Source organism: Triticum dicoccoides, chromosome 3B (assembly GCF_002162155.2).
Source record: "Triticum dicoccoides isolate Atlit2015 ecotype Zavitan chromosome 3B, WEW_v2.0, whole genome shotgun sequence".
Taxonomy (NCBI): Eukaryota; Viridiplantae; Streptophyta; class Magnoliopsida; order Poales; family Poaceae; genus Triticum; species Triticum dicoccoides.
Genome location: NC_041385.1, coordinates 38232120 through 38246788, shown reverse-complemented (window position 1 = coordinate 38246788; position 14669 = coordinate 38232120). Strand labels below are relative to the sequence as shown.

The following is a 14669-nucleotide window of genomic DNA, read 5'->3' as shown; positions in this document are numbered from 1 at the left end:
TGGGGCGCCACCAAACGCCGCCCGCCCATTAATTCTAGGGTTTCGACGGGGTGAAACGACGTTGCACTTGGGCTATTTAAGCCGGGCACTATCGTCCTCTCCCTCCTCATCCATCATACCCCATCCTCTGCCTCCTCTGCCCTTCTTCTTCATTCTTCTCCATCAAACCCGACCGAGCACTCGAGCCACCCCGCCACCATGCAGTACACCGCCCCCACCTACCGCTTCCCCCCAACCGTGCCGGAAAGGCTCTACCCGGCCGGAGTGTATGTAGAGAGAACCCTTAGGGTTTGGGCGATCTCGAGATGGAGGGGCGCAAGGGAGTTAACGGAGTTCTTCCTTGCGGCCGGCTTCCGCCACCTCCCCCGCGGCTCTCCTCGGATGTACCATGTTGAGGAGGTCAACCACAACGGCGTTGTGGTTGGGCTCCTCGCCACGTTCACTAACCCTTTCGATGCTTTCCATCTCCTCGGGCGAGCGTATTGGGTTGGTTGTGAGTTCATAGCTTTCACCACCTACAATATCTTCACCGACTTCCAGAGCATCTTCCCCAACAACGGCGTTATGCACACGCTCCCATACCCCATCAACAACGGGGAGGAGTGAAGGACGGCGCCCGGAGGAGCGAGGTGGCGTTGTTCCCCGGGAGGAGGAGAAGAAGAGCCAGAAGAAGAACCCGCGTTTGGTGCCCCCCGATCTATCTAGCTTATCGTATTAGTTTTTTTAAGTTGTATTAGTATTTTAAGTTGTAAGGCTATCATGGAGTTGTAAGGTTATCGTGGAACTATGGGTTGCAATAGTTATGCTACTATATATATTGTGTGTTTCGTGCTATTATTTGAAGATTGCTATGGGTTGTTCTTGCTTATTATTTGTGTATTGCTATGGGTTGCTACGAGCCCGGGTTGCTACACCTCAATCTCACCACACACACACCATCTTCAAAATATTGGCCAAACCATGGACATGCAACTAGGAGCCCCATGCAAACCCACTATGGACATGCCACTAGGAAATGCAAACTAATTTACTTCATGCAACTCATTTAGTTCATGGAACCGTAGACATGCATAAAAACAATTAACATTTGGTTTTATTGCATCAAAAAATGATCCATCACAAAATTTAGTGCAAGAAAAAGGCCAAAGTAAAAATAAGTAACATTTTATTTGCCGAAGTTAGAGGTGGGCTGGTGCCGCTACGCGGGTGGGCTGGTGCCCCTACGCGGGCGGGCTGGTCTCTATTTTGGGCATGGTTATTTTCTCAGGGTCCATTTTCTCACGGCCCAACATCTATTCGGCAGCCCAGTTTTGTTTTTTTTACTAGAAACTGAATTTGGGTGTGTACTCTGTTAACTGAAGAACAAAAACAGAGGAAACAGAGCATCAACACTGAATATGGCCCCTGAGAATATCATTACAATAATTCAAGCAAGTTTTGCTTCACACGAATTCAAGTTCATCTAACAAATGATCCCTGGCTAACTCAAACTACTGGGCACCCCTGAAACTAGCTGACTAACTAACTGAAACTATAACAAATTCTAGCGATTGATGAACATCAAGTAAAATAAACCCATAGCAATGACACAACCATAAAATGCTCCCGCCATCATATTTGCTTGTTGCTTCAAATCGATCAGATGCTTTAGTTGCTTGCCGATTTTCTTCAATTCACACTTCAGTTCTGCACTGTGCATCATCGGATCGGCTCTGTCCGCCAAATTGGGGGCTTGTTCCACGGCAAGCCGCCCCCCAAAATTGAGCTCTTGGGTTGGGGTTGATCCTTCCAATTTCAACCTTTCAACATATTCATCGAGCCACTCAAAATGCCCACATTTCTTCAGAACCTGAAAACAGGGGGCCGGCGGCGCATGAATCCTAGATCCACCACCCAGATCCACCGCCCTAATTCGAGGGAAAAAGAAAGAAATCGGGAGAAATTAGACCATAGAATTGGTCAAGAACACAGATCTAACCTGCCCCGGCTGTGGCTTGCTCAAACATTTCACAAACTCGCGCCCACGGTTGCCATTTTCTTCCCTCACACAAGTCAAACGCTTGAGAGGCTCCATGCGTGGGCAATCGGGGCATCTTGTCAACGGCAGTGGACCATACTGCGTCCATGGTTGGCAGGTGGCTGAAGTCGAGCTAGACATCACTCGCCGGCGGCGCGCTTCGTTGCCGGAGTAGAGGAAGAAGAAGGTGGGAAAGGAAAGGGGCAGGGTAAGCAATGGAGGGGGGCGGGCTGGCTCGGGTCGGGGCACGCTGATGAGCACGGGCATGCTTGTGTGGATAAGTTGTGGGTCCCACCCGCATGCGAGTAACTGATGGGTCCCGCGTGTCATAACTCAAATCGCTAACCCTCGTGTTTTTCATTTCACGGTTAAACAGAGCCATGTCGCACTGGAGCTATTTACCTACTTAAATGTGTCGCACCACAGCCATTCTCTCGAACAACGTCGCACTCAAGCAAATTCACATCAAACACGTCGCACAGGAGCTATTGGCCCCATATTGTGTGCCAAATATTCACTGGAACTTTATTTAATAATGACTTCAACTATACATTTATTCAAATTCTGTTTATAACCAGAATAGCAAGCTACACATTGATCCAGATAGTGCTAGCTTACTCTACTTTATGCATGCCTGCAATAAGGGTCTATTGCACATGCTACTTAAGTTGTAAACTCCACCCTTGGATCCCCGCTGTATTGCCCTTCTCTCTAATTTCTATAAGCAAAATATGGAAAGTGGTGGTATCCCAAAGCAAATTTGATGTCCGAGATGGTTGACTGAAACCAAGGAATTTCTGAGCAATTATCCATCAGCAATTATGTATGTTTTATGATACAATGCCGAACTCCACTGCGCTTGTTTATCTCTGGTACTGGTCACGTTCTCAAAGAGTTGGCAATCGCTGTAGTATTTTTGAATTTACAAGTCAAATCTCCTCAGATCTGGTAGAACTTGCACTTTGTACATTATAATTTTGAGCTGAATTTTCACTGAAATGGGAGATAAGCACGTATGTCAAGTTTCTGAAATAAACCGTTCAATATAGCAACTTCACTGAAAATTAATGAAAAAAGATGAATGGGGAAATATCTTACATCAATCCAGAGAAGTTTTGCTTTGGTGGCATGTCCATGTCATCTGAACTTCTCTCAAACATTTCTAGAACCTTGGTTATAGTAGGGCGATATGCAGGTAGTATTTGTATGCACCACAAGACAATTAAGGTCATCTTTCTCGCAATTTCCTCCATTTCTCTTGTGACTTCACATGCTTGTAATCCATCATCTTGCGCAAAGTGGTCGTAAACCCAGTCTGGAAAATACTTTTCGCTGGAATTTTCAACAATTGATTTTATGTTTCTCCTGCCTCCAACCATCTCCAAAAGCATCATTCCATAGCTATAAACATCTGACTTTGTTGAAACCACTCCGAAGGTTCGAGAGTGAACTTCTGGAGCGATGAACCCAATTGTTCCTCTAGCACCAGTCATTGAAAGCTTGCTCTCCTTTGTATGACACAATTTAGCTAGACCAAAATCAGCAATCTTTGGGCTAAAGTCTTTATCTACAAGGATATTTTGGGGTTTGATATCAAAGTGGACGATACGTGTATTACAGCTATGGTGCAAATATTCAAGGCCACGAGCAATTCCTATTGCTATCGCATAGAGCCTCTCCCATCCTAAAATTTCTTTGGGGTTCTCTGAGTAAATGTACCTATCCAAGGAGCCATTGGGCATGTACTGATATATAAGGTTTCGATCCCTCCAAACAAAATCCAAATAAGCTAACAACATTGACATGCGAGGTCCTGCCAATGCTCATAACCTCATTCACAAATTCATCCCCATTTCCTTTGCAGTCATGCAAGAATTTCACAGCAACCAGACGACCATCGTGTAGTCTTCCTTTGAAAACCACACCATAACCTCCTTTACCAAGCTGATCGTTACGAGTAGATGTTATTTTCATTACCTCTGAGTACATGTATCTTTTTGGAGCTAGGGATCCATATGATACTATCATGGCCTCGTAATTCTTCTCAGTGTTGCTCCTAGCCTTCTTGCAAAGGAGAAACCATAGTTTTTTTCCCTTTTCTATGCCATATCAGCACATAAAGACATGCAAAGAGAAAGGTTGCAGCTGCTGATGTTGTACCTGAGATGGAAGCATATGTTATTTTCTTTTCTAAACCAGAAGTTATAATACATTCATTATGATTTCCAGACTATAAGTAGTTTAAATACCTCTTTCCTTAACAGTACATGGTTACAAAACTAGTACTACACATCAAAAGATGGCAAAAAAATTAGCATACCTATTAGCATAATCTTCTTTCCTCTCCTCTTGCTACCTGGAATGTAACAAAACATTTATGAGTAAATACAGTGTCACCCAATAGTGAAGAACAAGCATCGCATATGAATATTTAATATTCTGCTGAAGAAGTATACAAAAAAAATATTGCCAGATAGTGAAGAACAATAGAACATGTGCTACCTATCTGACTTCCTTTTGATAGAGCAGCTATGTCAATCAAATACAGGTCTGACAAAAAAAAGTAGTTATAGGCATTGTGCAGATTTAGTAGTCAATATGAGCGGTCACATAAACTGTGATCTATAAGTATGTTTAAATGGCATTGCATTGGATGGTACATTTCAATCTAGATGAAAATTAGCAGGAAAATGCATGTTCTATTATTTTTTCTGCCAATATCCTATTTACCAGCAGCATGAACCAGTGTGGCAAAACTGAAGATTGTTTGCTTATGCTACAGAACTAGACCAGCGGCGTGCGTTCTGTTGGGTTTACACTAGTCAGACATTTTAGTATCTGTAGTGTAGCAATTAGCAGGTATGCGCATGCTTTTCTTAGAATTAAGGAGCTACCACCCCCAATTTCATTTATTCAATGAAATAAGACATAGTTTTTTGATCTACCAAAAAGGTTCAGGTATTACGACCTCAACCCGAACCTTTTCCAGACCCCATAATCAGCGCTACAACTTACAAATAAGAGCTTAAAATATGCTACAAAACACCGTAAAAGAACGATCATACCTGATACCCCCCTAACAAAAAACAGAGTAAACTGAACAGAACACCAACCATAGTAGGAGATAAAAGGAAACCATTCACAGCTAGTAGGTATGCGCATGTTGTGTTCATTTGTCTTGTAAATCCCCTCAACTTAGTGCAGCAAAATTGAAGATTACTTAGTAACCGGTGAATCTTTTTTTACAGATCAAACTCACTGTCAGTATTATATATGTGAATCCTGCCTGCAGATGATGGACGAAGACACGCTGCCGGAGCAGTGGCAATTGAGGACATCGTAGGCGATATTGATAGGGCAACAAGCTGGTTGGGGACATATAGGAGATAAGGTGATAAATTGTGGACATTGTGTATACAAAGGCAAGTATATGTGGATGGGACCGTGGGAGACGAAGTCCAAAGGAATCGACTGGTTCAGCAACGATTTTTCAGAGGAAAATAAACACTTCAGCAAAACCCAAGGGACAGAGCTTTTTGACCAAGGAGGCGCCAGGTGATGTGGCTGCCGAACGTGGACTAAAGATCTGAGTGAGTGTGCTCCGCAGGCAGACACCCGCGCTATGGTAAGTTCCTGTCCTCCTCGCTATTTCTCTTTCAGTGTTTTTGTTCTAAGTGTAAGAAACAAGAGATCGATTGATTTAGGCTTGATGTCCCTTGGGATCACCTTGCCGTCTATTTATATTGCATAGATCGATCAGAGATCGGTTACCAGAGATCATATACAGACTAGGAAACGGCTCAAGGCCCGTATACAACATGGACTCTACGTCCTGTACACATACCTATTCTAACACACCCCCTCAATCATAACTTGTCTAAGTTAAGATTGCGCTTGAATACTTCTAACTGTCTAGTAGCAAGTGCTTTCGTAAAGCCATCCGCTACCTGGTCGTCGGACGGAATGAATCTGATCTCAAGAAGCTTGTCTGCAACTCTCTCTCTAACAAAGTGATAATCAACATTAATATGTTTAGTCCGAGCATGAAATATTAGGTTAGACGAGAGATATGTTGCTCCAAGATTGTCACACCACAGACATGCGGCCCTAGGCTGATTGACTCTGAGCTCCTTGAGAAGTGTTTGGATCCAAATGATCTCAGACGTTGAATTGGCTAGGGATTTGTACTCCGCTTCAGTGCTTGACCTTGACACCGTTGCCTGTTTTCGTGCACTCCAAGAAACAAGATTGTCACCAAAATATACATCAAAACCACCGGTGGATCTACGATCATCAGGACTACCAGCCCAGTCTGCATCTGAGACGGCACTGACAAGAGTAGACTTGGAATTTGTAATTTTTAGTCCTACTCCAACCGTACCCCTAACATATCGCAAAATTCTCTTAACTGCAGCCAATGTATGCTAGTGGGGGAATGAAGAAACTGACAGACTTTGTTCACAGCAAAAGCAATATCGGGTCTTGTCAAGGTCAAGTACTGCAATGCTCCCACTATACTTCTATATCTGGTTCCATCATCATCACTGAGCCGGTCACCATCTTCAATTGATAATTTTTCTGAAACTGAGAGTGGTGTATCCGATGGCTTGTAGTGTTGCATCGCAACTCGCTTCAGAAGGTCATTAGCATATTTCTCCTGTGTCAACAATATCCCATTATCTTTCCTTTTCACCTCAATGCCAAGAAAATAATGGAGATTTCTCAAATCTTTAAGAGCAAAATCACGTTGCAGATCTTTGAGCAAGGCGCTAACTGCAGAATCGGACGAACTTGCGACTATGATGTCATCCACATAAATAAGAAGATACATTGTAATCCCACCTTGATTTATGAAGAACAATGATGTGTCCGCCCGCGAAGAGGAAAATCCTAGAGCCATTAGTTTTGAGCTGAGTCTAGAAAACCATGCTCGAGGAGCCTGTTTCAGGCCATAGAGAGCTTTATCCAATTTACATACATGTTGTCTCCTAGTCGGATCTTCATACCCTAGATGTTGCCTCATATACACAGTCTCTTCTAGAACACCATGAAGAAACGCGTTCCTCACATCTAGTTGACGAAGGCTCCAATTGTTGGACACAACTAAGGCAAGAATCAACCGAATTGTTGCTGCTTTCACAACTGGACTAAATGTGTCTTCATAATCAATCCCATATCTTTGTTTGAATCCTTTTGCAACCGGTCGTGCTTTGTATCTGTCAATCTCTCCATCAGCTTTCCTTTTTATTTTGTAGACCCACTTGCAATCTATAATATTTGCACCCTTCTGAGCAGGAACAAGGTGCCAAGTATTATTTTTCATCAATGCCGAATATTCCTCATTCATAGCTTCCTTCCAATTTTTTTCCTGAAGAGCTTCGGTGATACTGCTTGGTTCACCTGTCGTGCACACATTGCACCACCTAACTCGTCCATCTGTAATTACCTTGGGTCTGAAAATATTGCGTGAACGTGTAAAAATACTGAGTGTTATATGGTCGAAGATTAGGCCAACATGCACAACCAAAAACGCGAAGAAAAAATAATCAGGTTTTTCATCAAAGAGTCGTTCAAGGGGAGAAAGCATATTGATGACCCGACTAGGAACACGATTAATAAGATAGACAGCGGAAAGAAATGCTTCATCCTAGAACTTAAGAGGCGTAGAGGCATGAGCAAGCAATGCAAGTCCAACCTCAACAATATGACGATGCTTTCTCTCGGCGGAACCGTTTTGTTGATGTGCATGTGGACATGAAACATGATGAGTAATGCCGATACGTTGAAAAAAGGAGTTGAGTTTGTGATACTCACCACCCCAGTCAGTTTGCATAGCTATGATTTTGGTGTTAAAAAATCGCTCAACTAAATGTTGAAAATCATGAAAGCATTGAAACACATCGGACTTGTTCCGTAAGAGATATATCCAAGTAAATTACTATAATCATCGATGAAGCTTACATAATACTTATTTTGACTAACAGACTCGGGTGCTTGACCCCAAACATCAGAAAATACTAGCTCTAAAGGAGCACTAGATATACTTGAAGACCTAGGATACGGAAGTTGATGACTTTTAGCCTTTTGACAAGAATCACACACGGACTCACAAGTAGACTCAACGGAACATTGTAAATTATACTTCTTAAGGACTTGTTTGACTATTGGAGAGGCTGGATGACCAAGTCGATCATGCCATCTTGTTAGAGACGGCCTTGAAGCACCAAAAACTTGAATACCGGAGGAAGGAGGTGAGCGAGGAGATTTCAATGGATAAAGACCACACTCACATGGGCCGTGCAGAAGAATTTCCTTCGTTGTTGGGTCCTTAACGAAAAAAGAACGAGGGTGAATTTCCACAATAGTATTGTTATCAGAAGCAAAACGACTAGCAGAAACTAGGCTTTTGGTGGCTTGGGGAACATGAAGTATGTCGTTAAGATGAAAATTTCGAGTATGATCAAAAGAATTAACGACTGCATGACCAATGTGACTAATAGGCATACCTGCACCATTAGCTGTATGAACTTGTTCAGGACCGTTGTAGCGAGTACGTGTTGTCAGCTTGTCGAGCTCCCCTGTAATATGATCAGTTGCTCCGGTATCAAAGTACCAATTTGAGTCAACTCCATATGAAGTAGTGGCTGCTCCACCATATCTCTCTTCAGTGACATAATTTGGGTCAAAACGATACCAGCACTTATGAGCTGGATGCCCAACCTTACCACAAATCTAGCAAGTAGGCCTTTCACCGCGGGGAAGGTTCGCTCCTCCTCCTGGTCCTGGTTGTCCTCCACCGCAATTATTGTGGGGGTAGCTGTTGTTCCCGTGGTTGTAGTTGTTGCCGTAGTTGTTGTTGTTGTAGCCTCCGCGGTTGTTGTTGCCGTAGCCACCGCGGTTCCCGCCACCATTGTTTTTGCCTCCACGACTTCCTTTGCCATGTCCTCCTCGTGCAGCAAGATTTGCCGATGAATTATACTGTTGTGACTTAGAATTTTGTGACTCCAGGCGCGCTTCAAAGGCAATGAACTGAGCATAAATTTCACTCAAGGAATAGGCATCGGTTCTGGCGACAATGGATGAGACAAAAGGATTATATTCTGCATCCAATCCAGCAAGGATTTGAGAGATGAGATCATCGTCTTCCATCTTCTTGGCTGCTGCTGTAAGTTCGTCCGCAATGCCCCGCATCTTCGTGAAGTACGTGGTGGCGGTCATCTCGTTCTTCCGAGTGCCAGCGAACAGGGTCCGAAGTTGGATAATTCGTGACTGAGAGACAGAGGAGTACATCTCCTCAAGGGCTGACCAGACCTGCGCGGATGTGTTCATGGAGACGACTTGAGTCAGAACTTCACACGACAGAGAGGTCAGTAGCGAGCCAAGAACCTGCTGATCTTGGGCTATCCAGCGAGCGCACTCGGGGTTGGGCACCGTCTCGGTGCCAGATTTGTTGGCCTTCTGGACTTCAAGAGTCTTGGCCGGAGCTTCGAGCGTTCCGTCGAGATATCCGTCTAGCTGTGCGCCACGGATCGGGGGCAGGACCGTCGCCTTCCAAAGAAGGAAGTTGTCGCGCCCAAGTTTCTCGCGGGAGTTGTCGCCGAGGGTCGTCATGGGCTGGGCGGCTGAGGAAGAAGCTCCTGAGGATACACTGAAGGGAACGAGAGACATCTAGATGCGATGAAGAAGAGAAGGCTCTGTTACCATGTAAGAAACAAAAGATCGATTGATTCATGCTTGATGTCCCTTGGGATTACCTTGCCGTCTATTTCTATTGCATAGATCGATCAGAGATCGGTTACACGATAGGACACGACCAGAGATCATATACAGACTAGGAAACGGCTCAAAGGCCCGTATACAACATGGACTCTACGTCCTGTACACATACCTATTCTAACACTAAGAATCGATAATTCAAGTTTCTTGACATGATAATTTGTTAGTACTGAGGAGGGGCGAACCCTAAACCGCGCCACCAGCCGTCCTCCTCGCTGCCCTCCCCCTTGACATGATACAATTTTATAGTGAGCTTAAAACTACCAGGTGTGCAGCGAACATCTGCCACGATTGAGCACGAACGACTACAGCCTTATCCTGGATAAGTGAGTGACATGATTGATTGCTTTGTTTGATTAGGGAAATCTTAGCAAATTGAAAGATGATTTGGTCGGCGAACTTATGAGCAGGTGCAGTTGCAGGGAGAGATTGCACACCCCATGTCAAGAGGAAGCCATCGTTAAGGAGCTGCTCATAGTCGCTCGCGTTCGCCCCTGCCGATGAGCCCAGCACCGGCACGACCATGGCGTGGCAACCCTCCAGAGCGTAATTGCTGTTGTTCCCAATTGACGGGGCCAACATTATGAGTGGCTGCTGATCAAGTGGTGGGTGCAGGACTTTTCAGATAAGTCGATATTATGAAATGATCTTGAATAGTCTCAGTGCCGTGAGCTGCCGGGCAGATCATATAGTCTTGTATTTCTCTCTCGGCATTTTGCGTTTAAGAATCTTTATTCCAAGTTTCTTGACAAGATAAATAGTTAATGCAAATCATGAGTGCCTCTAGGCAGTGATTAGTCGATGCCGAGATATTATCGTGAAAAAAAAATGAGAGAAAGGGGGGCTGCTTCCTCCAATTCCATTTTAAGAAACCATCTGGTATTCTTACAAACCCCCAAACTACAGGTACTTAGGACTCCAAAAGAACTTAAATTACCGTCGATAATTAGTTCAACACTTCAAAGCAAATTAAGAGCATGGGTGAAGAGTAGAGAAAGAAGGTAACTGATTTTTAGAGGTAATAAGTTGCCCATTGATGACGCTCTTCTAAGTCCACAAATATTTTTTATGGAATGAAAAACAATTTGATGAGCGAGCTTACCAATAACAGACGGTTGTTGCCATTTCGACAGGAAGCCACCGCTGATGAGCCGCGCGTAACTGCTCGCATTCGCCTCGCCATATACCCCAAGAACCGGCAGGAAGGCAGAGATGCACCCCTCCAGAGAGTACCCCTCGTACTTTTCTGAACCATTGTAGCGCCCTCCGACTCGAACAAATGTGTTTCTCTTGTTGCTGCATCTCAACTCGACCAGCGCCCGGTCCTGACGGGCAGCCGTTGTTCCAGCCTCCTCTGTGCAGTAGTACAAGATGAGGTTTAGGTTGACCGGGTCGATCCTGAACGGAAGGCCGAGTTTGATGGAGGTGTTCCAGAATGGGACTTGGCAGCTGTTGTAGGTGTGCAACAATTCCAGCTTGCCTAGGTCGATGACGTGCATGGTGCGTTCCTCATAGGAGATGTTGATGATTGCGAAGCCAGGACCGGAGGGTACTGAACTCCGGAGAGCTGGAGTAGTACCGTTGAAGCAAGTGACCTCGAAGTCGGAGTTGCCACACGATCCTTCCGCCCCCATGTTAGTGAGCCAGAATGGGTGGGAGATGGTGATGTTGCCGCATCTCTTCGCCGAGCCGAAGCAGCCTCCCACTTGTTCTTCCTCAGCTGCTGCCACGAGCATCAGTGGCAACCACCAGGCGGAGACAAAGATAAAAAACTAGCAGCTAGGAGGCATCGGAACATATAAGGCTTGGAATTGGTTTCATCGACAAAACGAAGGAGGTATCTGAATTGGAGATGAGCTGATCGTGGGCTCTAGGGAGATAGAATTCAGGGAGAATATGCATAATGAATGGTATACGGGGGAGTGGTAGTGAGTGGACGGAGCATGCCCACCATGGCATCATTCTCGCCAGAGGGCACGACCGGGGTGGAGGGGAGCCCGGAGAGAGGAGGACCCGTGGTTGCAGCACCTCCCCTCGGTGGATCCCGTCGCAACCAAGCTCAACGGCGACGGGTCTGAGAGAGCGGACAAGGCACCATCATGTGTGAGGAGCTGATTGCGTTTTTTTAGATTCCAGGGGTGTGTATGTCAATTTTTTTCCCAAGTCAGCTCCTTACAGTCCGACCATACTTGTCGGAAAGTGATCTAACGGACCAAATCCTCCAATCTGTGTTTTTTGCAAAAGTTTACTGGGAACACGGTGATTTTTGCAACGGATTACCGACTTGGTGGTTTTCTGCAAACCTAGCCGCAAATGTGGTAGTTTTCTGCAATTAATTCGGTGATAGCCGCACACCGGCGGGTGCGTGACTCCGAGCCAGAACGGGTACGCGATGCGCGGGCCCCCGCACGCCTTGGGCTCGCAGGGCGTTGAGGACAGCGAGGGTGTTGTGGTGTTTTGGGCGCTTGTGGTGGTGCCCTAGAGGAGGGTGAGCAGAAGCATGGCTGAGCAGAACATGGCAGCTCCAAGAGACGTGGAACGGATCCATCTTGTTGCTCTTGCACATGGCAGTAGCGGAGTGTCACAAGTGTGTAGTCGTGTAGATAAGGAGTTCGAATCCTTGTTTCACGCAGAATCTGTGATACTAGTCTCAGACGGCCTAACAATTGCTGCACCCGTCCACGGTCAAAGTATCGTTGTCTTTTACTCCGTTTTCAGGGGCACCCGAAAGCTGGTTTTGCAGGACGAGTTTTTCCGGGCTCCGCTTTGAGATGCTTTAAGGCATGGTTCTTTGAATTTCTAACCCAATTGACACGGAAACCATTCACCTGATCTCCCTGGCACTGCATGTATTCGTGACGTGACAAGGAAACATGATGTTTTAGGCTGGTTCTTGTACAGGCTACTCAATGCTCTTGTCGGCTAGCCGGCTGCTAGATTCTAATCTTTGAACAAGATTCACACTTGGCAGGTAATTAACAATGTCCAATGAAAAATAGATTTATCTGCGTACACTGTTCCGTTATTGGGGTTGTGCATTTTAGAAACTGCGTGCAAAATTCTTTCTTTGCAGGGGAAGTCCAGTTCAAACCTAATGTTTCCGTTAAATTATTTTGCACTGTTAACTTTGGTTGTGTGCAACTTGGCTGAGTTAGAAATAACGAAACTCTCCCAGAACATAGAAACATAAAAGCCGTACAATGATTAGGCTCTTTCAGCGCTTAGTTTTATTCCGGGGCAGATCCAGACATAAAATTATCCAGTGTCCACATAGAAGAACACATGCCTACATATCAAACAATTGAATGGCCTAAACACTAAACCAATAAGTATAAATTGCACCCGGTGCCAATGACACCGGCTAGCTTTTACGTAGCTCCGCCCCTGGTTTTATTATTCAAACAGTTTTTAAAATTCACAAATAAATGGGCGAAAATTAGGGGTGGGCGGAATTTTTTTAAGTGCCGATTCTCAATCATTTATTTATTTATATAACTTTGCTCTAGTCTCCGTGGGGAGGGGGCGGACATGACCGTTGACTTATCATTCTGGGTTATACTGGTTTTAATGGGGAGTATCATATACTAGTATCATGTATATGATACTAGTGTATGATACTACCTCCCTAATGCATAGTATCATATTTTAGTATCATGTAGTACTCTATTTATTGCTATGCATGACACAAAGTAGCATAGCATTTATTATGATACGGTATTATGATATGATACCCCGCACTCTCTTTCTTCATTTAATGCTATGACACCTCATCAAAATTGCCTAGTTGATATGCATGATACTAGCTATGATACTACCATTACGATCAGCCTTAACACACCGTAATCCAATCAAAATCGGTTAACACACAGTAATGTAAAATAAAAGGTTTTACAAGACTCGAACAGCCAAAAGAATGGGCTAATATGAGAAGCAAGCTTACCAGTCTGCCATGTGAGGAGGAATCCACCACCGATAAGCTGCTCGTAGTTGCTCGCGTTCTCCATGCCAGGAACGCCCAACACCGGCACGATGGTCGCTTCACAGCCCTCCATATAGTGTCTGGCATAGTCGTCGGTACCATCGTAACGCCCTCCAGCGCGGACAAATGTGTTGCTCTCGCTGCGGCATCTTATCGGCACCAGCGCCTTGTCCTGACGTGCCACCGCCGCCGGCGCCGCTTTCGTGAAATTGTACATGACGAGGTTGAGGCTTATGGGGTCAACCCTAAATAGGCGGCCCAGTTGGTCGGAGGCGTTCCAGCTCCCGACATGGTAGCTGCTGGTGTCGTGCAGGTAATTCCGATTGTATAGATCGACGACGCGTAAACTCCGTTCCCCGTAGGAGATGCGGATTATTGCAAAATTGTCGTCTCCGAAGCTCAGAAGAACTGGAGTGCGGTTGCTACGACAAGTAACCGCAAAATCCAAGGGACCACATGATCTTCCCGTCTTGTCGTCAACGAAGCAGAGTGGGTGGGAGATTGTGTGGTTGCCGCACCTCTTCGCCGGGCAGCCTTCGCCTTGTTGTTCCTCGATTCCGGTGAGCATCTCTGGGAACCACCAAACCCAGGCGAAGAAAAAGAACCAGCAGCTAAAGTAGCCATCTGAGGATTAGCCTTGATATCTATTCACTAATAGAAAACGAGTCATTTGTCCTGGTTCCTGAGGCCCATTAACCCTGGTTCTGGAACCAGGACTAAAGGGTCGGGACTAAAGCCCAAAACATTTAGTCCCAGTTCACTTATGAACCGGGACAGAAAGGGCTCCACGTGGCCGCTGCGGGGTGCCCAAGCAGGAGGATCTTCCGTCCCGATTGGTAATACCAACCGGGACCAAAAGGCATACACGCATTAGCATATGGCAGGAGCTGGGATTTT

The 14669-nt window shown here is 45.3% G+C and overlaps 1 non-coding gene and 1 pseudogene across 1 annotated transcript; both read right to left on the bottom strand.

The window, feature by feature from the left end:
- Window positions 1-2939: 2939 nt before the first annotated feature.
- On the bottom strand, window positions 2940-12359 carry LOC119279208 (annotated as a pseudogene).
- On the bottom strand, window positions 9041-9169 carry LOC119282946. The gene has a single exon (XR_005138961.1). It is a non-coding gene; the product is annotated as a small nucleolar RNA Z247 (small nucleolar RNA).
- Window positions 12360-14669: the final 2310 nt, after the last annotated feature.